The 26921-nt window shown below is 39.6% G+C and overlaps 1 long non-coding RNA gene and 1 other non-coding gene across 6 annotated transcripts; one reads left to right on the forward strand and one right to left on the reverse strand.

Annotated features, from left to right (window-relative positions):
* The first annotated feature begins 1074 nt into the window (after nucleotides 1–1074).
* Nucleotides 1075–15653, forward strand: LOC144376131 (uncharacterized). 5 transcript variants are annotated; one of them, XR_013436236.1, is made up of 5 exons: nucleotides 1075–1338; nucleotides 4586–4762; nucleotides 6435–6577; nucleotides 11808–11942; nucleotides 13440–15653. It is a non-coding gene; the product is annotated as an uncharacterized LOC144376131 (long non-coding RNA). The 5 variants fall into 5 exon arrangements; XR_013436235.1 differs by lacking the exon at nucleotides 13440–15653 and adding an exon at nucleotides 11324–11385 and having other exon boundaries at nucleotides 11808–12445; XR_013436233.1 differs by lacking the exons at nucleotides 11808–11942; nucleotides 13440–15653 and adding exons at nucleotides 2666–2900; nucleotides 10792–11014.
* An 11196-nt stretch (nucleotides 15654–26849) lies between these two features.
* On the reverse strand, nucleotides 26850–26921 carry Trnat-agu (transfer RNA threonine (anticodon AGU)). Its single transcript has one exon. It is a non-coding gene; the product is annotated as a tRNA-Thr (tRNA).

Consider the following 26921-nt stretch of genomic DNA (forward strand, 5'->3'; position numbering starts at 1 on the left):
AGAACCAAGAATGCTAGAAAAAGACACAGGAAATTACTTATTATATGAGAATCGTTTGCAGGTAACCTCTGTGTAGGCCAAGGGGGTGTGGGTAGGTTATCAACAACAACTTCTACAACCGGATATTAGATGATATAATGGTTAAGTATTTGTAGGTGTAATAATGTTATTGAAGTTATTTAGGAGAATGTCCTAATTCTCAGGAGATGGCTGCTAAAATATTTAGGGGTTAAGTGTCATGATGAGTACAATTGACTTTGAAATGACCTAGCAAAACTGGGAGTGGGGATCTAGCTCAGTGGTAGACCTTGTGCATACACAAGGCCCTAGGTTCTATCTCTAGCATCTATAAATAAATAAATTAATTAATTAATTAATGCATATGCATACACAAAATAAGTATAACAAATGTTAACTAACATTTACTGAATCCAGATAGGAGTATCTAGATCTTTGTTGTACTAGTCTTTCAACTCTTCTGAATGTTTGATATTATTTATAATTAAAATGTTGGGGAAATGTATTTAGCAGATATTTAATGAGTATCTACTATGTGCCAACTATTCTAAGTATTGGGGATACCAGTCTCATTAAAACCAATATGGTGGCTTTGTTTTAGATTAGGAAACGGGTTTCTTAAGTCACTCTATTGCCATCTGTGGAAAATTATAAAAACCCTACCAAGCTATGATAAATGGTATTCACTGCTATCCACAACATTAAGTAAATACTATGAGAAATAGATGAGGAAAGCGAAACTCTGGAACTTCAATGGTCTTATATTCTAGAATGGAAAGTCACTAAAATGATCCTGGAGTACCTTATAGAGTAGTACCCTCAGATGCTGAGGAAGGATTTCCAATAAGAAAAATGGTAGCATGGTGCCCCTTTTGGAGAACCAAAGAAATGATATTACTGTCCAAGGTCATATACATTCCTGGAACATTCCTCTTTCCTATAGCTGACAGAAGGGAGAAATTATTTTTTCCATAATTAGCTAACCCTAGTAGTTAACCATTAAGCCCAAGTAATTTGGCTGGTTTGAATATTAATAAAGTTCAGGGCTGGGGTGTAACTCAGTGGCAGAGTGCTTCCCTAGTATTCACAAGGCTCTAGTTTTAATCCTTAGCACCGCAAAAATAAACAAAACAGAGTTCAACACCCCTCAGCTTCCATAAGTAGCTTAGGCCCTGGAGGGTGGGGAAGGAAGGACAGCATTAAATTTGAAAATTCCAGAAATAGAGACTCATCTACTCCGTATTCTACAGGCCCAGGCATTTTTGGAAAGGTAATAGAAAAAGAAGACTAGGAACTGGCAGCCATGATTTTCTGACTCAGGTAAGTATAAGAATCACAGGGGGCTGAGGGTATATTTTAGTGCTAGAGTGGGATCTTAGCATTTGCAAGGCTCTGGGTTCAGGACCCAGCTCCAAAACGAGAATCACCTGAGGAAGTCTCTAGATACCTTTCCTTGATTCATTTTGATGAGTTTTGGGAATCATACCTTTAACAAGCCACCTGGCTACGGGACTAGGCGTTTGATTGGTGTGATAAAGGTGAAAAAGGGGATGTATGTAGCACAGTGCCTAATGCATGATAGGTACTTAAGAGGCAGGCAGGAAGGAAGAAAGGAACAGGAAGTTGGGCAGGATAAAGTAGAGGTGCAAAAAAAAAAAGTAGAGGTACAAGCTGGGTGCCCTTCTGCAGGAAGGGAATGTATGCCCAGGCCCACCCTATAGAGACTCCATGGGTGCACTTCCCTCTAAATACATGGGAGTGAAAAGTAGAAGAGAGATACAAGCAGCCAAAATGTAGGAGAGGCCTGACAGGTGGTGCAGCCGAGTACTGGGCAAGGCCATCCATGGGTCTTCCAGCCTGGTCTTCACATCACTGTGACTAACTTTGATGTAAAAAAGACAACAACTCAGTGAATGGCGAAAGGGTTGCAGTCCAGCAGAGCTGTCTGATCAGATTGCTGGCAATGCCATTGAAGGTTTTAGAGTGACAGAAAAGCTAGAAACTTGGAGGTCGTAGATAGGTTTTTGGACCAATGTAGGGCCCCCAGTGTGTTGTCTTTTTTGACCCAGAATCCAACATAATGTCCACTAAACTTCTTAAAGATAGTCGCAGGAGTTCAGCTAAACAGTGATCAATGATCCTCTATCCACATTGTCATCCACCACTAACCACCACATATCAGGATTCTTTTTTTGGAGGTGGGGTGGGGTGAACAAGGAATTGAACCCAGGATGCTTAACCAACCACTGAATCACATCCCCAGCCTTTTAAAAATATATTATTATTATTATTATTTTACAAATTACTCAGCTATTTATCATACATAAGACCGCATGACTATAATACAAAGGGGAGTTCTTTTCATTTAACATTGCGATATACACAGCAAGTCTGGACTAGATCTTACAATCTGAATACAGCTATTTAACCTTTTCCATGCTGTTTATGTTTACAATGCACAGAAATCCTGCAACCCAACTGTGTAGTAAAGCACTGTATCATAGCATCAGTACACAAAAGCATTGGATTTTATGGTTTCCTTTATGTAAATATTGTTTAAAAAATATTTTAGGGTTTTTGTTTTGTTTTGTTCTTGTTTTTTTTTTTTTGGTGCTTGCTAAGATGTGCTAATTTTTATTTTGCTTAGGGCCTCGCTAAGTTGCTGAGATTGGCTTTGAACTTGCAATCTTCCTGCCTCAGTCTCCCAAGCCGCTGGGATTACAGGCATGTGCCATTGTTCTCATCTTAGGATTCTTTCATCACCAAAAATCTTAGACCTTAAATTAAGACATGAATTGCTGATGGCGGTATGGCTCGGTGATAAAGTATGTGTTAGCATGTGCAAGGCCCTGCGTTGGAGTCCCTGAACACACATATAAAATGTGAGTTGCCACCTGTCTATGGTTGCAAGATTTAACAAGGAAAAACACAGGACACTCTATTAATTAATAAATAATTTTTTAGAACAAATATGTCCTGTGCAACTACTGATATGTGAATTCATGAGAAAGCCAATATTTGGCACATTATTATATTTTAAAAGTGATTGTTTCTCTGAAATTCAAATTTTAACTTAGCATTTTGTCATGTATCTGTCAATTCTACATCAGCCTAACCCTTGTTTTTTTAAAAAAAATAACAGGTGAGGAGATGAAGTGTAGGGAGGTAAAGGGATTTGTCCAAGGGACATAGCTCTTTAGTTGCAGAGCAGAGATCAAAATTGATGCAAAATTATTGGCCACCCTCCTGCATTTTTTTCCCAAATGTCTTATTTCAGAGTTCCTTAATTTGGTTTCTTAGAACATCAAGGAAACTGCTAAAACTTTAAGCAAAAATGTGTGTGTGTGTGTGTGTGTGTACACAGGGGATGGTCTCCCATCCTGTTCTGAATAGACTAAGACATCATCTTTCCCTCCATAACCTATCTAAATCAAAAACAAAAGTTCCTCTAATCTATCCTATATTCGTCCTCCTTCCTTGCCTTCCATGAAATTTTAACTTGAAGAGAGAAGTAAGAGAACTAATTTATTTCATTTTATTTTATTGGTACCACACATTTAGCCCAGGGATGCTTAACCACTTTTAATTTTTTTTTTTTTTTTGAGACAGGATCTTGCTAGTTTGGCTTTGAATTTGTGATCCTCCTGTCTCAGCCTCTGGAGCCACTGGGATTACAGGGATGTGTGAACATGCCCTGCAAGAGAGAACTAATTTTACTGAGTATCTATTACATGCTCTTTCTAATCTAATCCTCACATCCACCTAGAAGGTGCCCATGATTATCACCACGGTACAGGTGAAGACACCAAGGCTTAGCAGGTCTTTGGCTAAAGATGATAAAACTAAGACAGGGGCTGGGAATGTATCTCACTGGTACAGCACTTGCCTATCATGTGCCAGGCCCTGGGTTCAATCCCCGGCAACAGACACACACACACACACACACACACACACACACACACACACTGACAAAAAAATCTAAGACAGCAAACCAAGTATTAAACCTGTGTCCTTTTCCCCAAAGCCCCCTGCCTCTAGATTGCAAGCAAGCTACAAACTGTGTTGGGTTTTTATTTCTCCAGTTTCCTCCACTTCTTGGAACTGCAGCCCAGAGTCCAAGGGCTAGGACACCTTGAAGAGAATAGAATAGGTAGAAGTTGACAGTGATGTGAGCTTTGGGACTGACCACTAGAGGTCCCTTCTCGCCCACAGAGCTTCTGGAACTAGGGGTTAGAGAAAATACTTCCTTGAAGCAGGTCTCTGCTTGTTCTAGGCCTGACTGGCCTTTTCTATTCCAAGCAGTGAGGAGGAGTCAGGATATTTCAGGAGCAATACAGAATAAAATGGCTTCCCCGGAACAAGGTGGATGATGCCCTCCAGTATCAGTCTTTTTTTGGGGGGGCGGGCAGGGGGAGGGTATTGGGGGTTGAACTCAGGGGCACTCAACCACTGAGCCACATCCCCAGCCCTATTTTGTATTTTATTTAGAGACAGGGTCTCACTGAGTTGCTTAGAGCCTTGCTAAGTTGCTGAGGCTGGTTTTGAACTTGTGATCCTCCTGCCTCAGCCTCCTGAGTCACTGGGATTACAGGCATGTGCCACCATGCCTGGCTTCAGCATCAGTCTTGAAGACAAGAGTTTGCAAGTGGGAATAGGATTCTTAATGCTTCTTCCTCATCTGAAAGGAAAAAAAACACAGGATATTCCATCACTTACGATCACCAGGAAAACCTCCAATTTCCTCGTAAGTATCATCTGGCTTTGGTGGGTGTACTGACTGGAAGTTAATGAAGCATCAGGGACCTTCATTAGCACAGGCCCCTTCTAAAGATCCTGAACCTAGTCATTGAATGTTATTTTATATTTTTTTGCTAGAAGAACTCCCCTACCCCAACCCATACACAAAGTATACACACATTATATAGGTCCATAGGTCCTGACTGACCTTGGGATACAGGATTTCAGGGGAGAGGAAAAGTGGATGACTAGTTTCAAAGGGAAGCCCCCCTGGAGACCAGGAGAGGGTTTCCTGTGAAATGAGGAAGAGATTCATATTTGTGCCTAAAAACCTGGCACCTGCTTAACCTTCAAAATACCAGAATTGTGGGGGCACCAGAAATGAGGGAGCTCCCTCCTCTTGAGTGCCAAGTTTTCTGTGGCCAGCAGGAGTCTGCCAAATCTTTATGGGAGGGGTGGTTCACCGACAGGTCTGTAGCATCCTGTTGGCTTCTTTCTGAATAAACAAATGGTCTTGCCAACCATTGTGTGGATTTTGGAAAAACACACAAACACACACCACCAAGATTACAGTTCCAGAGTTCCTCTGAGTTGTGACGAGCTATGAACTTTACAAAGGAATAAATCCACCTGATCAGGGTGGAATTGAAACCGAATACAAACCTCAATAAAGCTCCTGCTCATAGTTCCTAAATAACCCCACTAAATTTAACCTGCTTCATCTACTCTTAGTGAACCCCCAATCACCCTTTCCCGTGCCTCAGCTCAAAAAATACCCCCAAATCAGGGAGGCAGATTTGAGATCCATTCTCCTGTCTCTGCCTGCTTGGCCTCCTCATGAAAAAACTTTCTCTCTTTTGCAAAACTTTCATTTTAGAGATTAGCAGACTGCAGTGGGCAAAAAGGGGATTGATTCATTACCACGATGAACAAACTGTTTGGGAGATATGAATGGTTTCCAGAATAAAAATCTAAAGCAATATCCACATGTTTAGAAGCACACAACAGTAAACAGCTGGGAGGTTTTCCATTTTGATAGAAAGTGATTCTGGAAATCTGTAACAAACCATGTGCTGGAACTGCCTTATACCCACAAATGAGAACTAATTTTGTGTGTCTTTCCCCAGCTCCACAATCAGTGACTTCTCTTGATAGCTTGAAATTGGCCAGAATGACAATATTTGCATCATTGAAATTGGCAACTACTAACAGCCAGGGTTGGTCCCCTTTAGAATTGTTTGTTAAGATATTTACATCAGGGCTGGGGTTGTGGCTTAGCGGTAGAGTGCTCCCCTCGCACTCTGGGTTCGATCCTCAGCACCACATAAAAATAAATGAATAGAATAAAGGTATTGTGTCCAACTACAACTAAAAAATAAATATTAAAAAAAAGATATTTATATCATTACTTGCACCACACTGCCCCCCCCACACACACCACAGAACCCATGAGCACTCCTCCTGTGTATTTGTATCTGTATGAACACACACAGGAGCATATATATATATATATATATATATATATATATATATATATATACACACATACATACACACTTGGCTTTTTCCAGCCAACTTAGATCTCAGGATCCCCCTTGTTCTATCATGTTGACATCTGTAGTGTTTTTCTACTAATTACAACCTGATTCCAGACAGTGATTTCTCTCTTGAATTCACAGTTGTTCTCACCCTTACATCACGAGGCCCCCTGTGCTGCAGGGATTAATACCTGACAGAGAAAACTTCTGAGGCAAGAAGACAATCAGGACAGCAGATGACCCTATTTTTCCACAAGGGAGAAGCACATATCAACAACCATACGGTATTTTCCAAATGCAAACCATGTTAAGATCTGGCCAGGGGTTGATTTGTTTTCTTCACAGTGGTAGAGACCAAACTCAGGGCTTCTTGCTTGATAGGCAAGTACTCTACCACTGAGCTATATCCCTAGCCCTGGCCAGTGTTCTTTCAAGAGATCAAAGCTTTTCCAGAGTTCTAACCAATGCACATCCTGTTCTTCTTGCACAGAGAAATTTGAAATGAGCATCTTTTTTATCAGATGGATAGAAACTGGCAAAATCATGTGATTTGCTCAGGTCAGGACCAATAATTGATGTCATTCACGTCTCGGCATTAAGACCCTCAGCAGGGCTGGGTGTGGTGGCACACACACAGAGTCTCTGGAGGCAGAGGCAGGAGGATCGCAAATTCAAAGCAGCCTCAGCAAAAGGGAGGCACTATGCAACTCAGTGAGACCCTGTTTATAAATAAAATACAAAATAGGGGCGAGGATGTGACCGAGTGCCTCTGAGTTCAATCACCAGTACAAAAACAAAACAAAATAAAACCCTGATCTGTAAAAATTATGTGAGAGATACAAGGGAAGGGACTGACATTTGTGTGCCTCCTTCATGCCCAGTAGTCCTATAACAAATGGTCTTGGAGGAGACTGGGGTGGGTAGGTTGGTGACATAATGCTTGCCTTGCATATGCAAGGCCCTGCATTTGATCCCAGCATTGCAAAAACAAACAAAAACACCTCTAGGACAGAAATTATTATTTTTTATTTCCAGATTAAAGAACTGAGGTCCAGGGAATTTAAGAACTCTGTTTTAAGGCCATATAGCAAGTAAAAGGTGAAATATTTTGTTAATTACTTAAATAAAATTTAAATCAAATAACATAGTGGAACTTACCAGGAGATGCAACCCCTTGTTGTTTCTCTCCATGTCTCCCCTTTCCTAAACCTGTTCCCCAGGCAACTCTTTCAAGACTGTTAAACTGTTTCTTCTGGTAGTCACTTTGATGTCTCTATCTTTAACCAATAGGTTTATTATTAGAATAATAAGTGCAGTAATTTCCTTTTGTTTATTTTGTGACTATATCCCCAAAGCTTAGAACAGTAATTGGTACATGGTAAATATTTGTTGAAACGAAACAAAAGAAAACTCTTTTTTTTTTTTTTCTCTCCCTGTGCTGGAGGTTGAACTTAGGGCCTCTGAGCTATGCCCTCAACCCCCTTCATTTCTGATTATTAATCAACCTCCTGTTAGGAAGATCTAGTATGTTAACCACATTTCCTATCTCCCCAACTGCTTTCCATTAAGATGTCCTCAATATTTTTAGTTTCTCAACTGCCTTTTGTAATGCATATTACAACATTTTTTCCCCCTCCTCATTCCATAACTACTGGTAAATCTTTAGACTCCAGTGTGAAAATATTGGTTTCAGGGCAGGTCTTGCCTGACTTGAGGACCCATGACCCTCCACCCCACACTGACCACTTCTGGACTAGGGTCCCTTTACCTAATTTGAGGAACTATATTTAAAAAATAGTAGGCATGGTGAAATGAGTTTTTGAACTAGAGATATTCTTGAGCCAGCATGTACCTAAGGAAGAACAGACTAAAGATAATGGAGTGAGCCCTCGATAGTTTATTTAAATGTCAGGGCTGGAGATGTGGTTCAGTGATAGAATGTTTGCTTAGCATGATTGAGGCTCTAGTTAGGTTTAATTCTCAGACCTCATTAGGTATAGGTCAGAATCTCTTGAAACAATATCCATAGTTCACATTTTTTTTTCTGACAAACTCCTGTTCCTAAAGGTGAATTCCAGTCCTTTCCACAACCCTGGACTTGCATTTTGCAACAGAAATACTTTGAGCCTAAGAAACTGGTAGATACCCTGGTTCTTCATTGCTGTTGTTGGTTGACTCCAAAGATCCCAAATGCTCCTGCATGCAGTGAAAAGGAAAGTGGGGGCAGCATAGCCCTGACATAAGCCTGGGTGTGGGTGACACTAAAGAAAGTCACTGACACCATGGATCAGAGGCCTCCAAAGGAAAACAGGCAGGGCCTTTGTTTTCCAAGAGCCTCCGGCTGGCATTGCACACACAACGCAAACACTGTCCACGTTGGTGCCCTATACAGATTTTTTGTTCCTGTCCTTTCTCTTCCAGAAGTAGACAAGCTTTGTTTGTCTTTTATCTGAACTTCCTCATCCCCGACCACTCCTACTTTGTTCTTAAAGGTACCTGACTGCTCTGTGGATCTGAGTTAGGCATTTGACCTATAGGCCTTAAACCTATCAGGCTTTTGGATTTAGGCAGCACCCAAGGAGATGGCAGGAGAACTTAGTGGGGATCTACTGCCTCCTGTTAATCCTGCCATGTGCTAAAACCCCAAGGATTAGCTCCTGCTCTGACCTAGCCCTGGTCCATCCCTGTGGTTCAGAATAGGAATCTAGCTCTTTGCAGATTGCCCATATTCTGGACACAGTTATCCATGTGCATATCCTGGGTCCTTACCCATACCAGTGGGAACCTGGTAACATTTAACTTTCGCTCTACACTTTGAGTCAAACCTTTCACAATGGGCTGGGGTTGTGGCTCAGTGGTAGAGGGTTTGCCTCCTATGTGTGAGGCACTGGGTTCAATTCTCAGCACTACATATAAATAAGTGAATAAATAAAGGTACATCATAACCAAAAAAATATTTTTAAAAAATACATTCCACAAGAAAAACATTGTAGCAAGAGTGGGGCTGCTCAGCTAGATTTAAATTGCATAAATTTAGGATTTGAAGTTGAACTAAGAAAGTCACATCATTAGTTCAGATTTGATTCAGGAGTAACCAAAAAACAAAACAAAACAAAAAACCCTACAAATGTCTTTTTAAAATGCAAATTCAAAAAAAAATTGAAAAAAAAAACAAAAAGCAAATTCATTTTCTGTCTCAAACTTATGAAGTCCAAAGATAGCCCAGGGCTGGTATGGCAACCTTTGTTCCTCCCTTTGGAAGGAAAAACAACAGGCTTGAAGGAGGCAGAGGAAAAGCCACCAACTCCATATGGGTGTGTACCTGAGGACACCAGAGTTTACAGTCAGGATCCAGCTGACTTAGACCTTGTACCAATCTTTAACACCCTGCATTGCCAGTTAAGTTCTACCTACTGGGTTTTTTTTTGTTGTTATTGCTTGTTTTTTATTTTGTTTGTTTGTTTTTTATTTTGAACCCGGGGCCTCATGCATAATTAAACATGTGCTCCCCCACTGAGCTACACTCCCAGCCAAGTTTTGCCCACTTAAATCTCAGAACATCTAGAATGCAGGCCCTGTCAGATGGAGGACCCTTAGAAAGTTTCACTGACCAAGACCCAGTGGATTGCAGGGCATCTTGCTCCAGGCAAAGTTACAACCAAGGAAATCTGTAGAATCTGTAGCAGATAGCCTCTGACATAGCCCCAAGGGATCCCCTCTTCCTGCTATTCATGCTGTAAGGAAGTTTTACATTTATTATTTTCTCTCTGAAGATTTGATAATTTTACTCCATCAAATAAACTGACAATAGACAACAAAACAGAACAAATTTTATTATGTGCCTAAACACAAGAGCCATACATAGAATGTGAAACTCAAAGAGAGACAAGTTGGCTGAACTGATGCAGAACTTAACAAAGGTATAGGGCCTTAGGCTTTGGGGGGAAGGGAGCTGATGGTCGGTGGGAGAAAGTGCAGGCCAGCAAGGGCTGTCTTGTGATGTGGAGGAAGTCCCAGGTCACAGCCACCTGGGGTCACCTCTGTCTGGGTCAGGTGCCAGACCCCCAATCTCTCCTTCCTATGAAAATACCTTTCCTCTGCAGAAGAGGGGAGTATCAAAGGGAAAAACCTTTGCCTCTACTTGCTGCTCACTTATGTAAATTTCTTTTTACAAAAGAACAGCTTCAGATACGGACTAGTGTATACAGTTTCTCTAAATAACCAATTAGAAATATGCTCAAGAAATCTATTTAGGGTGAAATATTTTAATTTCCCACAATGCCCTTGTGTAATCTCCCTTGCATGGGGGCTGGACCTCATGACTCATTTCTAACAAATTAAGTAGGGCAGAGGATGTCACCTCTGAGATCAGGTTACAAAAAGACTGTGACCTGCTCAACTTGCTCACCCTCTTTCTCCACACTCACTTGCTCTGGGGGAAGCCAGCTGCTGTGTTTTGTGATGCCTGGCCCATATGGTAAGGAACTCATGTCTCCAGCCAACAGCTAAGATGACCGAGGCCTTCTGACAGCATCCTGAGTGACTTGGAAACCAATCCATCTTCAAACCATATCCCATCAAGTCCTGAGATGAATGCAGCCCTAGCTGATGGGTGATGCCTCATCAGGCATCCTGAGCCATAGTCCCCCAGCTAACCTGCATTCACATTCCTGCCCACAGAAACCATGAAACAATAAAGATTTGTTGTTTTAAGCCAATAAGTTGGACGTTGCCTGTTATACAACAATGAGTACACAAATGCTACTAGTTTATTCTCATTCTCAGTTTATAAAATTGTTACTCCATCAGTCCTGAAGTAATAGTTTCAGGCAATACCAGAATGTAAACACAGAGCTGAGATAATCCATTTAAGAACAGAGAACTATCTCTACAGGCATGAAGAGTGTTATTGAAGAAATACTATAAATGACTTTCTTTATTTAAAAAAAATTGTGGGAGTATCATGATGGCTAACAGGTGTCCCTGTAGAAAGCAATCTTGTTCTCATTGCCTGTTTATTCTCATGGCAGGATGAAAAGACATTCAGTGGTGGTACTCGGATCACATTTGCAACTGTCAACCCCAATTCAAGGTCAGGGCACAGTTGTTTGCTAATTGCTTTCTGTAAAGGAAGCAGTGTGTGGACTGGCATTCAGGTGCAACCTTTTATTCTTGGAGCAACCCCTTCTTTGCTAAACTAGGACCTGGGCTGGTAGTGTAGCTCAATGGTAGAGTGCTTGCTTAGGGTATGCTATTACTTACTGGCTTGGTGGCTTCTTTACGTTCTCTATCGGAGGAATCGGATAAAGGCAGGATGTAACGGGAATACCATTCTTTATTGGGACCTCTTGCTTGAGCAGAAGGAATACACAGCATTAACTGAGAGTATCAGGCTGAGTCTCCGAAGAAAGACACTTGCTAGTGTTTATTTCTTTGTAAGGATTGCAGGAGTGGGCCAGGATCTGGGAATTGTAATTGGCTTTGGGTACATCTTCTAAGGTATTTTCTTTGCAGGCCCAGTGCAAGCACCTCAACCCTTGAAGGAAGGGTGGCCAGTCTCGAGCCAAATATCACATCTCTCCCTGGGTAATCAATCACCTTTGCCATGGGATGAGGATGAGTTGCTGCAGCTGTTAAGAGAACACAGAGGTGGGGAATGGAAGAAAACACAGATCGTGCGAGTAACAGGTTAAGGGTCTGGAGAATTTGCTTTTTGGGTGACTACTCAATAGTTTTATCCTTTATGTTGTTGGTCCTAGTAGAGTCGTGGCAACCTCCTGGCTTTAATGATGGTCCTGGTTTCTGAAGCTGAGAGGACAATTTGAGAGTGACTAAGTGAGTGAGTGAGTAGGGAAAAACACAAACCAAGCTCTTACTAGCCAACAAACTATGAGTTAAGGTCCCTGAAGTGCATCTGCCCTCATTCTCCCCTCCGACTTTTTAATTTTATGGGATATTGCTTTTCTGTCTCATTGCTAAGACCCTGGGGTCAATCTCCAGCATCACAATGAAAAAACATATGGCTAGGATTCCATCAGTATTGTCTCTAATGTGCATTTTACTCACAAAATAATTGTTGTAAATGAAATATCTCTTTTCCTATAGCACAGGCTTGCAAAATGATGAATACAATAAAATATCATTGCATCCTTTCCTCTTGTATATGTGAGCGCATTCCAAAGGCAGATTCAGCCTGATGCAGTGGGGCACCCTGTAATCCCAGTGGCTCCCGAGGCTGAGGCAGGAGGATTGTGAGTTCTAAGCCAGCCTCAGCAACTTACTGAGGCCCTAAGCAACTCATAATTATACATAATTTAGAGACCTTGTCTGAGGATGTGGCTGAGGATGTGGCTCAGTGGTTAAGCCTCCCTGGGTTCAATGCCCAGTACCAAAGGCAGATTTATGTTCAGCATATCAACCATTTCCTTCCTATGTAAAGGGACCTATCTTCAAGGATGCATACTTAATAGTATTTCCTTTCTGTGATATTATGGAATGTATATTTGGTCTTCCTGTTTCCTGGCACACAACTCCTATAATCCTTGGAATCTTCAAAGCAATTTTAGTGACTTTTGTATGCTAATGAATGACTAGTGACTAGCAGTCCTGAGATAACTTGAGGATGAAGATTGGTCACAGAAAGGACTAAGGCAAAATTAAAGCATTGGGAATTTTTAGTCCAGGTCCCCGACATCCAGGAAGTAGGTAGGGGAGAGAGACTGAAGGTTAAGTTGATCATTGATGGCCAATGATGTAATCAATCATGATTATGTAAAGAATCCTGCATAAACCAGGCATGGTCACTCATGCTTATAATCCCAGTTACTTGGGAGGCTGAGGCAGGAGGACCACAAGTTCAAGGCCAGTCTGTGCCATTTCTTAGAGACACCCTGCCTCATAATGAAACATTTAAAAAGACTGGTGATGTAGCTCCATGGTAAAGGGCTCCTGGGTTTAGTAGGAGGGGAAAAAATAGATTAAGACAACTACATAAAAATCTAAAAGGACAGGGTTTGGAGAGTTTCCAGGTAGCAGAACACATGGAGGTTCTTGGAGAGAGGATGGAAGCTCTTTATCCGTTCCTCAAACCTTGTTCTACTCACATCTTAATGTGATGCTCATCATATTTTGTTTTGTTTCTTACAGTGCTGGAGATAGAGCCCAAGGCTTTGTGCATACTAGTTAAGTGATCTACCACCAACCTAAACCCCCAGCTTTATTTGTATCCTTTCTAATATCCTCTATAATTAACCAGTAAACCTAAGTGTTTTCCTAAATTCTGCGAGTCTCTCTAATCCAGCCTAAGGAGAGGACTGTGAGAATCCTGATTTATGGCTTCTAGGTCAGAAATTCAGGTGAAACAACCTAGGACTTGTGATTAGCATCTGAAGTGGGAGAGGAGTGGCAGTTGGGAGCTGAGCCCTTAACCTGTGGGATCTGACCTTTTTCCAGATAGACAGTTATCAGAATGGAATTGAATTAGACATCCAGCTGGTGTCTGCAACAAAACTGGGTCAAAATTTGGTCACAGAAATCTGTGATTGTTGAGTGAGAATATAGAAGAAACCAGTTTTTTTTTTAACATTGTATGCCATTGAATTTTTGCAAGAGTCTAGACTATTAGATAAAGAACTTTTGTTTGCTTTCTCCTCAAGCGTAAATTGTGTCAGCTTTGGCAAATAGATTTAGCAATAGAGTGATTTATAGCTTTGTTTTGCTAAAAAAAATAGAGATATCAAGGATATTGCTATGGTATTCATATTTTCTCTACTGTTAGAAATAAAATTCATCAGTTTGGAAAGTATAATTTTGCTCTTCTTCTAGAAAAAAATATTTTTTGTACACTATAGAGGTTCCTATGTTTTGTTTGAAAATAATGCTATAAAATCTTGGATGAGGGGCTGGGGTTGTAGCTCAGTGGTAGAGTACTCGCCTAGCACACATGAGGCACTGTGTGGGATCCTCAGCACCAAATAAAAATAAACAAAATAAAGGTATTGTGTTCACCAACAACTAAAAAAAAATTAAAAATCTTGGATGACTTTATGTTAACATATGAACAAGCTTGTAATAAATTAATATACTGAGGAATAGGGATGAACAAATTGCTAGCCCAGTAAATCAGCTGGAGTTCTCCAGAGAATAGAACCAACAGGATCTGTCTATCTATCTGCCTGTCTTTCTTTCTTCTTTTTTTAAATTTTTTTTTGTAGTTGTAGATGGACAGAATGCCTTTATTTTATTTATCTTTATGTGGTGCTGAGGATGGAACCCAGTGCCTCACACATTCTAGGCAAGCGCTCTACCACTGAGCCACAGTCCCAGCCCTATCTGTCTGTCTATTAACTTATTATAGGGACTAATTCATTGTTATGAAGGCTGAGATGTGCTACCATCTGCCATTTGCAAACTGGAGATGCAGGAAAACTGTTAGTACAATTCTGTCTAAGTCGAAGACCTGAGAACTAGGACAGCTGGTGCTCAGGACAAGAGAAGATAAATGTCTCAGCTCAAGCAGAGAGAGAGAAAAGAAAAGAAAATTTGCCCTTCTTCCACCTTTTTGTTCTACTTGATCCTTCATAGGATTGGATGATGCCCAATTAGTAAGAACTGGTGAGGACTAGTCCTCTTTATTTAGTTTCCTGATTCAAGTGCTAATGTCTTCCAGGTGCACCTCATAAGCATTCTCTCAAATAATGTTTTACCATATATCTGGGCATCTGTTAGCTCAGTTAGGATGTGACAAAAAAACTAACCCTCACACTCAGTAAGATGCAAATGTAGCACAGTCATTTATTCCTTTTACTATTTGTGCTGTTACTCCTTGGGTGCTTGTGTTAAAAAATATTTTCAGATGCTTATCCTACAACATATAGAGTCTATTTTAATTAGTATGCTATTCACCTTATAATGCTAATTCTTGTTAGGTGCAGGACAGGCTGAGTAAGCTGTCTGCAGGGCATGCCAAACAAAGTTAGCTGCGGGATGACCTGGCCACTATTACCCTCTGTCTGGTTCTTTATCACCTATTTGCTTCAAGCCCAAACACCCAAGCCCCCACTCAAGGCCGAACACTCAACCCCCGCCCCACCTCAAGGCCAAACACTTAACCCCCCTTGTGCCAACAAGGCAGCTTGCAGACCCAGAGACCTCATTAGATTTGGGCTATAAAACTCCCTCCTGCCGGCCCCTCTCTCTTGCTCGCTCTCTTGCTCTCTCTCTCTCTCTCTCTCTTTCTCTCTCACTCTCTCTCTTACTCTCTCTCTTGCTTTCTCTCTTGCGCGCTTTCTCTCTCTCTTCTCTTTCTCTCTTTTCACCTCTGTTGCACTGCTGCAATAAAGATCTCTTGGTTGCTCTGAGTGTTGTGGTCACTTTCCTTTCAATTCTGATCTGTGATATTTACATTATTCATGATTTAAAAAAATCTAAAGACAGGTTTATTGAGATGTAGTTATTATAAAATTTACCCTGTTAAAGTGTACAATTCCATGTTTTTAAATATATTCACAGAATTATGCAACTGTTATCTAATTTCAGACATTTTATTACCTCAAAAGAAACCCTTAGCTGTCACTCCCTGTTTTCTCCCAGACTTCTCACCTCTGGAAATCACTAATCTCCTTTCTGGATTTGCTTATTCCAAACATCATATTCAAAATGTAATCACATTGACTTGGGAGGCTGAGGCAGGAGGATCAAAAGTTCAAAGCCAGCCTCAGCAATTTAGCAAGGCCCTAAGTAATTCATCGAGACCCTGTCTCAAAATAAAAAAGTAAAAAGGGCTAGGGATGTGTCTCCATGGTTAAGCACACCTGGGTTCAATCTCTGGTACATAAATAAATAAAATCACATGATATGTGGTCTTTTGTATCTGACCTCTTTCACCACTTAGCATGATATATGTAAGATTCATCCATGTTGCAGGGTAGGGTGATACGAACCTGTAATCCTAGCCACTTGAGAGGCTGAGGTAGGAGGATCTCAGGTTCAAAGCCAGCCTCAGCAACATAACAAGAACCTAAGCAACTTAGCGAGACCCTGTCTCAAAATGAAAAATAAAAAGGGTTGGAGATGTAGCTCAGTGGTAGAGGGCTCCTTGGGTCAATACCCAGTACCACACACATACACACACACACAAAAGCTATTATTTATCTTTTCTGTCAGCCTATTTCTTGGCTGCCAGGTCTTTTTTCTTTGGAATCAACCAATCTCTGTTTTCCCCTCTAGCTTTCAAACCACCTATGGCTCCCAGTCTTTTTTCATATTTCAGCTCCCAGTCAGTGCCAGGGTCTTTGAACTTGAGTATCTGATCCACCCCCAGAGCAGCACTGTGTCATATTGAACTTGGCTATGCTGTTGGCTGAAAGCTGCTTGGCTTAGAAGTGCTTTTCTGCCCCTACCATAATGGGCATGGCCAGCTGGCATGAAGCAGGCTAGTACAGCCCAGAGTGAGAGGCTCTGCACTTGGAGCACCAAAAGTCAAACCCATTTACCTATTTTCCTTCATAACTTATAGTTAGTAACTCTGGGAAACTTATGTACCTAACCCCTGTTTCAGTTTCATCTTCTATAAAATTTAAATAGTATTATCTCACAGAGTTATGGGAATCAAAGAAGTGAACATATATATAAAGCACTCAGAACAATGTTAGGCAAGGAGTAAGGGTTGATGTGTTTGCTTTTATTATTATTTAGCCTGGGACTCAACCCCAAACACTGAGAAACTGAGGGCACAAGGCAGGAAAATCTGTCCAGGGAGCAAAGATTCTAGGATCAGCCTATAACCAGCAGAAAGGCTGGCTTAATTAAGTCAAAGAGTGAATTGCTGAGATTGGAATGTGTGCTTGTCCCTGAATATGCAGAAGATGCAGCCCTGGGCTACAGAAGATATATTAGAACTTACACACACACACACACACACACACACACACACACACACACACACACACACACACAGATTGATCCCTCTGCTCAGAAGCAGAGCCAGTCCCCAAGTCTGAAGGATGGGCAGTGCTAGGGAGGAGGCAGAAAGAACTGGGGAAGGAATGTTATCAAAAAAGAGAGTTTGGGGGGCTGGGGATGTGGCTCAAGCGGTAGCGCGCTCGCCTGCCATGCGTGCGACCCGGGTTCGATCCTCAATACCACATACCAACAAAGATGTTGTGTCCGCCGAGAACTAAAAAATAAATATTAAAAAAAAATTCTCTCTCCTCTCCTCTCTCACTCTCTCTTTAAAAAAAAAAAAAAAAAAAGAGAGTTTGGCTTTTTCAAAGGATAAATGGAAAATGGATAGATAACAAGGTTTATTTATTTATTTGGTGCCAGAGATTGAACCCAGGGCTCCTTAACTACTGAGCCACATCCTCAGCCCTTTTTAATTTTTTTATTTTGAGACGGAGTCTCACTAAATTGCTGAGGCTGACCTCAAACTTGCAATCCTCCTGCCTTAGCCTCCCCGGTTGCTGGGATTATAGACATGCACCACCATACCTGGTGATAACAAAGGTTTGTTGGCAGGGCAGTGAAAGGATCATAGAGGTGCTTGGGAGAGAATTGAGAGAGGGGTGTTATCAAGAAAGACAGAGTTTGGCCTGGTGCAGTGATGCATTCCTGTAATCCCAGCCATTTCGAGGGCTGAGGCAGGAGGATTGATCACAAGTTTGAAAATCAGCCTGGGCAATGCAGAGAGATGCTGTCTCAAAATAAAAAATAAAAAAGTCTGGTAATGTAACTCAGTGGTTAAGTGCTCCTTGGGTTCAATTCCTAGTATCAAAAAAAATAAAAAATAAAAAGAATTTGGGTTTTATCAATGGAGACATGGGCCATAAAGATAACAAAGGTTTGCTGGCAGGAGAATGAAAGGATCATAGAGGTTCATAGAGGTGCTTAGGACAATGATTTCTAAAGGTGGAATGTGTGCTTGTCCCTGAATATGCAGAAGATGCAGCCCTGGGCGACAGAAGATATATTAGAACTTATACACACACACACACACACACACACACACACACACACACACACACATTTAAATTATTGAACTTTACTGATTTCTCATCTATGGAGTGATACTGGCAGTCACCTTGTCTGTCCATGAGTCACTTGTCATCAAGGGTAAGAGAAGTCTCCTGAGAGGAATTGCAGAAATGTGCTGCAGGTTGTCATTAAGAATATTTTTATAAAAACAAACTAACAAAAAGAAAACACACACACACACACACACACACACAAATGACCTTTAAATAACAGAATCAGGGGCTGAGTTTGTAATTCAGTGGTTGAAAATATATCCTTAGCATATGCAAGACCCCACACCAAAAAAGATAAAAAAGAAAGAAGAATATACTGTGCTAGGAGATGAGAAGCTACCATAAAAATTAATTGTATCCAACAGCCTCATAGATCATTTGGGGGTAAAGGACTTAAGAGAACTGTCAACTGAAAAGATGAACTACACATTTTTTGGCTTGTAAAAATACCAGTGTCTAAAGATTTCTGACCTTTTCTGTTATGACAAATGACTTCAGAAACTATGCTACTGGTCCAGGGATGTGGCTCTGTGCTAGAGAGCTTACCTATTATTCCAGAGGCACTGGATTTAATCCCCAGCACCACACACACGCACCAAAAACAAAACAACACAAAATTGATGATTTTAAAATAATAAATATATATAGTCAGTACCTTTATGGAAATAGCAGAGTTCAATAATGAATGAAAAGTAACTGCTTTTCAAAGAAATTCTATTTATTGAGAAAGCATTTTGAAAATGCATCCCTAGAAATGTTTCCATAACGGTCTTATTCCAGAAAATGAGATAACGGTATCATTACTTATGAAGAACTTTTATCTGAAAGCTTAAAAAAACTAGGAAAAAATATTTTAACCTGGGCTGGGGCTGTAGCTCAGTGGTAGAGCGCTTGCCTAGCATGTGTGAGGCACTGGGTTTCATCCTCAACACCACATAAAAACAATTAAATAAACATATTGTGTTCATCTACAAGTAAAAAAAAATTTAACCTATTAATATCCCAGATGTTCATATACAATACTTTTCAGTTAGCCTGCAAGAATAATTCTTTAATATCACTCAATTCATTGGCTGCGTTTCAATAAAACTTTGCATAATTATTAGACGGAAATGAATATTAGGATTTAGTAATGCATTTTTGGTACATTCAGTTCTTGTAACTTCAAGAATATCTTTGTCAGCTATGATGGCAACTAAAACCTATTTTCAAAATAAACCAAAATTAGAAACTCACTTGTGTATCACCGCATCACAGCTTGTTAAACCAAAATATACGTGTATTTTTTAACACAGTGGAATTTATTCAAATATATGGGGAACAAAAATGTTTTGACCTCTGTGAAATCAAATAAAAATTTAAATTACAAATTTATTTCTATTGCTTTTAAATTTCATGTTAAGATATACGTATATGCATATATATGTTGGTTTATATACATACACAACATACATACACACACATACCTCCTTGCATTCTATTCACCATTAGTTGTCAAGGCTTGCTACTTTTGTCTTCTCGTTGATTCTTTCTCTTGAATTTGTTCCTTTCCATTCAAAATTGATTTCTCTATCCTAATTCAGCCTCTTTTGACCACTGGCCTGGAAGGTTGTGTTGCAGAAGTAACTGACTACCCTTCCTAGGTTCTCACCTTTCTGCCCTCTCTTTTTTTAAAATTCCTACATGGGCTCAGATTTGTCTTTCTAAAATACTGGTCTCCAAACCCTTTTGAAAGCTCACTTTATTAATAAAAATGCTTGAACATGAATCCCTAGTATATTGATTTATTTCTACATTATGGGCACCTATGATTTATCCTATGTGTATGTTGTAAAATGTACATAAATATGTCTTGAAGTCAGGCACACTGTGAGGCTGAGGCAAGAGGACCACAAGTTCAAGGTTAGTCTTGGCAATTTAGCAAGATCCTGTCTCAAAATTTAAAAAATTGAAACAGGGCTAGGAATGCAGCTCAGTGATAGAGTGTTCCTGAGCTCAATCCCAGCACCACAAGTAAATTTATTCATTAATAAAATATATGGTACTTAAGTACCTTTTGGGACATTCAGTGAAAAGATCTAAGGTTGAAAAAAGAAATTGGTGATCAGTGGCTAAAAATTACTTTTTAAAGTTTTATAAGCTGGGTGTTGGGGGTTGTGGCTCAGTGGTAGAGCGCTCGCCTAGCACGTGAGAGGCCCTGGGTTCCTCAGCACTACATATAAATAAATAAATTAAATAAAGACATTGTGTCCAACTACAACTAAAAAATGAATATTTTTTTTTAAAAATAAAGTTTTATAGGCTATATGGTTTGTAATTCTAACATATATTACTGTAAAGATAATATAATATTGGGCTGGGGTTGTGGCTCAGTGGTAAAGTGCTTTCCTAGCATATGTGAGGCACTGGGTTCGATCCCTGGCACCACATAAAAATAAAAGCAAAGAAAACATTTGGCATTTGCTTTTTTGGAATTGGCTAACTTCATTTAGCATTATCTTCTCTAACTCCATCCATTTACCTGCAAATGCCATGATTTTATTCTCTTTTATTTCTGAGTAATATTCCATTGTGTATATATGTCACATTTTTTTATCCATTCATCTGTTGAAGGGCATCTAGGTTGGTTCCACAGTTTAGCTATTGTGAATTGTGCTACTATAAACATTGATGTGGCTATGTTTCTGTAGTATGCTGTTTTTAAATCCTTTGGGTATAGATTGAGAGAGGGACAGATGGGTCAAATGGTGGTTCCATCCCCAATTTTCCAAGAAATCTCCATACTGCTTTCCATATTAGCTGCACCAACTTGCAGTCTCACCAGCAGTGTATGCATGTACCTTTTCCCCCACATCCTGAACTCTAGATAGGGCAGAGAGGTTGGAGGGGAAGGAAGCAGGCATGGGGTAATTAATGATGGTGGAATGTGATGATCATTACTATCCAAAGTACATGTATGAAGACACAAATTGGTGTGACTATACTATGTATACTACCAAAGATATGAAAAATTGTGCTGTATGTATGTAATAAGATTGTAATACATTCTGCTGTCATATATAAATTTAAAATATTACATAAAAATGAGAAAAACAAAATAAATAAACAAAAAATAAAATAAAGGTATCGTGTCTATCTACAACTAAAAAATATTTTAAAAGATAATATGAGGGGGCTGGGGATATAGCTCAGTTGGTAGAGTGCTTGCCTCACATGCACAAGGCCCTGGGTTCAATCCCCAGCACCACAAAATAATAATAATAATATGTTATCATGGGAACCAACAGATTTGTCTTTTGAATATCCCTTGGAGGCATACACATCTTTTTCACCCTTAGAACTCCCCATCATGAGAAAGAGAAAGTACAGTGTTGTGTGGACATGGCTTGAAAAACTCAGATTCCAAAGCTACTCTACCATTTAGTAATAATACAACTTAGAGCCTTTCTAAAGTTTAACCTTTCTCATTATTAATAGTATAATAACACTTATTATATAGTTATCATGATAATTAAATGAGCCAGCAATTGTAAAGTACTTACATCTTTGCCTTGTATAGTTAAACATTAAAGCTGGGTGTGGTGGCACACACCTGTAATCCCAGTGACCCCAGAGGCTGAGGCAGGAAGATTGCAAGTTCAAGGCTAGTCTCAACAAGCCTGGACTGGGCATGATGGTACACTCCTGTAATCCCAGTGACTTGAGAGACTGAGGCAGGAGGATCAAAAGTTCAAAGCCAGCTTCAGCAACTTAGTAAGGTCCTAAGCAACTTAGGGAGACCCTGTCTCAAAATAAAAAAATAAATAAAAAGAGCTGGGATGTGGCTCAGTGGTTAAGCACCCCTGGGTTCAATCCCTGGTACCCACCTACCTCCGAAAAAACTTATGAAGCCTTAAGAATCTTGTAAAGACCCTGTCTCAAAATAAAAAATAAAAAGGATTGGGGGTATAGCTCAGTGGTAAAGCACCACAGAGTTAAATCCATAGCATAATAATAATAAGTAAATAAATAAATAAATATTAGTTCTAGGGGATATAGCTCAGTGATAAGTTCCTTGCTTGGCATGTGGGAGCTCTGGGTTTGATTCCCAGTACTGTCAAAGCAAGCAAACAAAAAACACTAAAAATTAGTCATAGGGCTGAAGATGTGGCTTAATTGGTCGAGTGCTTGCTTAGCATGTACAGGGCCATGGGTGCAATCTCTAGCACTGTAAGAAAAAAAAAGTTCTGATTATTGTATGGGCACTCTGAAAAGGAATTGGCTACTATGTTGTTTTCCTCAGCCTCCTATATCAGTCTACACATTTTCAAGCACACGCATGCATACACACAAATAAAAATCATTTACAAAGTTTTTAGTATCTGAGAACTGAACTGAGATAGAACATAAAAATTCTTATAGTTGGATCACACTTATAATAATAATTATTACCCTTATCTCTACAGAATTTTGCAGGTACAGAAATGACACCTGAATAAAACACAACAAGAATATACCATAATTTTATATAAAAATACTTATTAAAATATATGTATATTGTATCCCTGAGGTAGAAAGCAGAACAAATAGAGAATAAACACATTCAAAGAAAAAGATGTTCTTTGCTAAAATGTAGAATCTACAAATTTCAGGGATTCACTGTGTTATAGGAAAAATTAACACAGAGACATGAAAACATGATATAGCTACATGAAGTAATTAAACTTCACAAACTAAGTGAATAATCTTACAGAATTCTAGGCAAAAACCACAAGTCACTTGTAATAGGAAGAGGTAAAACTGGGTTCAAACTTAATTCACAGCCATGATCCATGCCAGAGATTATAGAGAATTATTTACAGAGTTCAAAGAAGAAATGAGCGTGAGTCAACAATTTTATACCCAACTAAATTTCCACTCATGTATAAAGGCAATCAAAGAACACTATCAAACATGCAAAGATTTATCTCATGTCAGGTACATGTAACTTTTTTGAAAAGTTATCTGATGATGAAGTCTAGTCAATTAAGTTATTCCAGAATAAAAAACTGGGAATTGGGAGAAATATATTTAATCATTTAATATTAAGTTATTTAATATTAAATATATTTTATCTTGAATCCATGAAAAACTAGGACTAAGGCAAAACAATTAGAGATATTACAAATTAGGACCCACATATATGAACAAGGAAGAAAAGTCATCAAGCAAACTGAGAAGAACATCCAAATGGTTATCAGGTCTAGCAAGGGTATCAGAACCTAGGGAGAACAAAGAGGGCATATACCAAAATCGGAGTAGAGTACCTGTGTTGAAGATTGCTTCAGTACAAAGAGTTGGAGGCTCAGGGTAAGGACGATGTTCATGTGAGGTGGTGGCTCAGTGCAGTGTCTGAGCCAGATGAAGAAGGTGTCCGGGCATGAAGATGACCAAGGGACAGTGTCAGAGCCCAGGAAGGGTAAAAAGAGCATCCCTGTGGGAACATAGTATGGCATAGGATAAAAAAGCTTGAGCACATTGAAAGGGGAATCCCCATGGAGAGGTATAAAAAAGTTTTGTGTGGGTTGGAAACTATAGCTCAATTGTAAAGTTATTGTCTAACATGTGCAATGCCTTGTGTTCCATCTTCAACATTGGGGGGAAAAAAGGATTTTGTACTTATTTGCCATTTTTCTGAAAGCATGTTGACTGTCTTTCAAATATGTCTAAACATATCAGATTCCTTGCCCTCCTGCATTTTTTTTTTTCGGTATTGGGGATTGAACCCAGGGCCACTTAACCACTGAGCCACAACCCCAGTTCCTTTTATCTCTTAATCTGAGACAAGGTCTTGCTAACTTGCTTAGGGCCCCACTAAGTTGCTGAGGCTGGCTTTGAACTTGTGATCCTACTGCCTCAGTCTCCCAAGCCACTGTGCCCAGCTCTTCCTCCTCCTTCTTATTCTTCCTCTTTTTTTTAGTTGTGGATGGACATAATACTTTAAAAAAATTTTTTTTTTATATGGTGCTGAGGATCAAACCCAGTGCCTCATGCCTTATAGACAAGCGCTTTGCCACGGAGCTACAACCCCAGTTGTAGCTTCTTTTTAATACATCATTTTGGATATACATTAAGGAACATTGTCATGTTAATTTTTAAAAAATTGTATTATTTATTAGTATTCAGTCTTTTTTCTTTTAAATATATGCATTCTAATGCTATAAATGTGTCACTTTTTAAAAATTTTTTTTGGTTGGCAATATACCTTTATTTTATCTATTAATATGTGGTGCTGAGAATTGAATCCAGTATCTCACACATGCCAGGCAAGCACTCTACCACTGAGCCACAACCCCAGCCCTGTCATGCTAATTTAATAAAGCATTTTAATACCACTTAAAGAATTTGAAGTGAACCTGAGAACTCCTAGACCATTTCCAATTTCAATGCCCATTCTCCTTGTTCCTCACAAAGCTTAGTCATAATAAAGCAAGTTCAGACTCTTGGAATTTTCTGGAACTCCATAGCAAAGATTGAAGCTTGCAATCAACTTTGAATTTCCTTATGGTTTCATACTTGTTACTTTTTACTCTCTTCCCCCTACCCAGCTGGGAGTTGAATCCAGGCTCTTGTGCATGCTAAGCAAGCTTTGTAGCACTGAGCCTCACGCTCCTTGTTACCTTTTCTGGTTTCCTTGCCATTACCACACAGACTCAACTTTGGGGCTGCATCTAGCTTGGGTTGCTTCACTTCCTGCCTTCTGGGAACTTGAAGTTGCAAGAGCTCTTGCTGGGGAAGCTGATGCCACATTAAAGGCACGCACATGAGAACATAGGGGCAAATGAGCCACAAGTGCCCTATTTGAATGTATCAGGATGAGAATGTTGTATTTCCCAGACGTTGCTCTTGCTCTGGTGGGGAGGCCTCTCTGGGCTTCTGTCTCCCAATAGCTGTTTGTGAGACATGTTTACATGATTTTCTTCTATACCTGTATGAAAGCATGCTTTTGGGGTCCAGGAAATGTCATATTGGATCAGAACAATGTTTTAATGGGCTCAGGGTTTTTATCCCTGATGGTATCATCAACCTACTTTGTACTGTAGACATTCCAAACTCTGATCTCCAAACTGGTGATTATTGAAAAAGTTTTTTAAAAAATTATTATTAAACTGTGGTAAAATAAAAAACAGTAAGAATGATGTGGGAGAACATGTCCAAATGTCATTATTTGTTGTTTTATCCTGAGAGTATGTCCTTCTTACATTGTTTGTTTGTTTGTTTCAAAATTATCTCTCCATTTATGAAATGCTGGTGGTAGTAGGTGGAGGCTGGTTTGTTGTTTTGCCATGTCCCTCCTTGGCAAAACAGGAAATAGGCAACTTCTTTTCAATATTCTTTTTTTTTACCTCAATGGTGGTAGGATATACATAACTTAAAATTTATTGTCTTCAAACACTTTTGTTTATAGTTCAGTGATATTGAGTACATTCACATTGTTTTGCAACCTTTCCCACGGTCCATCTCTAGAACTCTTGTCTTTTTGAAATGCAGCACCCTTGAAATAACTTCCTATTTCCAGCCCCCCAGTCCTTGGTCTCCTCCATTCTACACTCTATCTATGAATTTAACTATTCCAGGGAGCTCCTAAAAGTGGAAACATATAATTTGTGTGTGTGTGTGTGTGTGTGTTTGTGACCTGATTCTTTTATTTACCCTAATGTCCTTTAAGGTTTATTCCTGTTGTAGCATACTTTAGAATGTTCTTTCTTTTTAGGGCTAAATAGTTAGGGGTGTATAGTATTCCAGTATATGTATCTACTACATTTTGTTTAATCATTCATCTGTTAATAGACACTTTTATGGCTTTCACCTTTTAAAATTTTTTATTTCAATTAATCATACATAACAGTAGAATGCATTTATGCACTTTGATATATCATACATAGATGGGATATAATTTCTCATTTTTCTGAGTGTACATGTTGCAGAATCATATTGGTTATTCTGCTACTACATTTTGACCACTGTGAATTATGCTGCTGTAAACATAGGTATATAAATATTCTTATTTTTTTTAATGCAGTATTGGGGATTGAATCCAGGGGCGCTTTATCACTGACCAACAGCCTCAGTCCTTTTTTTGAGACAGGGTCTCACTAAAATGCGCAGATTTTGAGTGAGTAATTTGATGAGTTTTGGCAAATATGTTAATCAATGTAGCAGCTACCCTAATTAAAATACAGAACATTTGTATTACCCCAGAAAGTTTCCTTGTGTCTCCTTTTCATCTCTCCTAAGTAACCACTGGTCTAATTTTTATCACCACGGGTTAGTTTTGCCTGTTCTACTTCATATGAGTGAAATTAAACAGAGTGTACATACTGCTTTGTGTCTGGCTTCTTTGATTCAACATAATGTTTTGGGGATCTACCACAGTGTCATTTCTTTTTTATTGCTGAGTATTATGCCATGGCATGATATACACGATTTTAAAAACGCCAATCTCATTTGGTTTCCTTTCAGTTTGGGAATAAAGAGCTCTTGCTGGGGAAGCTGATGCCACATTAAAGGCTGGGGATGCTGGGGATTGAACCTAGGGCCTTTTGCATACTAGACATATGCTTTACCACTGAGCCACATCCCC

This window comes from Ictidomys tridecemlineatus, chromosome 3 (genome assembly GCF_052094955.1).
Source record: "Ictidomys tridecemlineatus isolate mIctTri1 chromosome 3, mIctTri1.hap1, whole genome shotgun sequence".
Lineage (NCBI taxonomy): Eukaryota > Metazoa > Chordata > Mammalia > Rodentia > Sciuridae > Ictidomys > Ictidomys tridecemlineatus.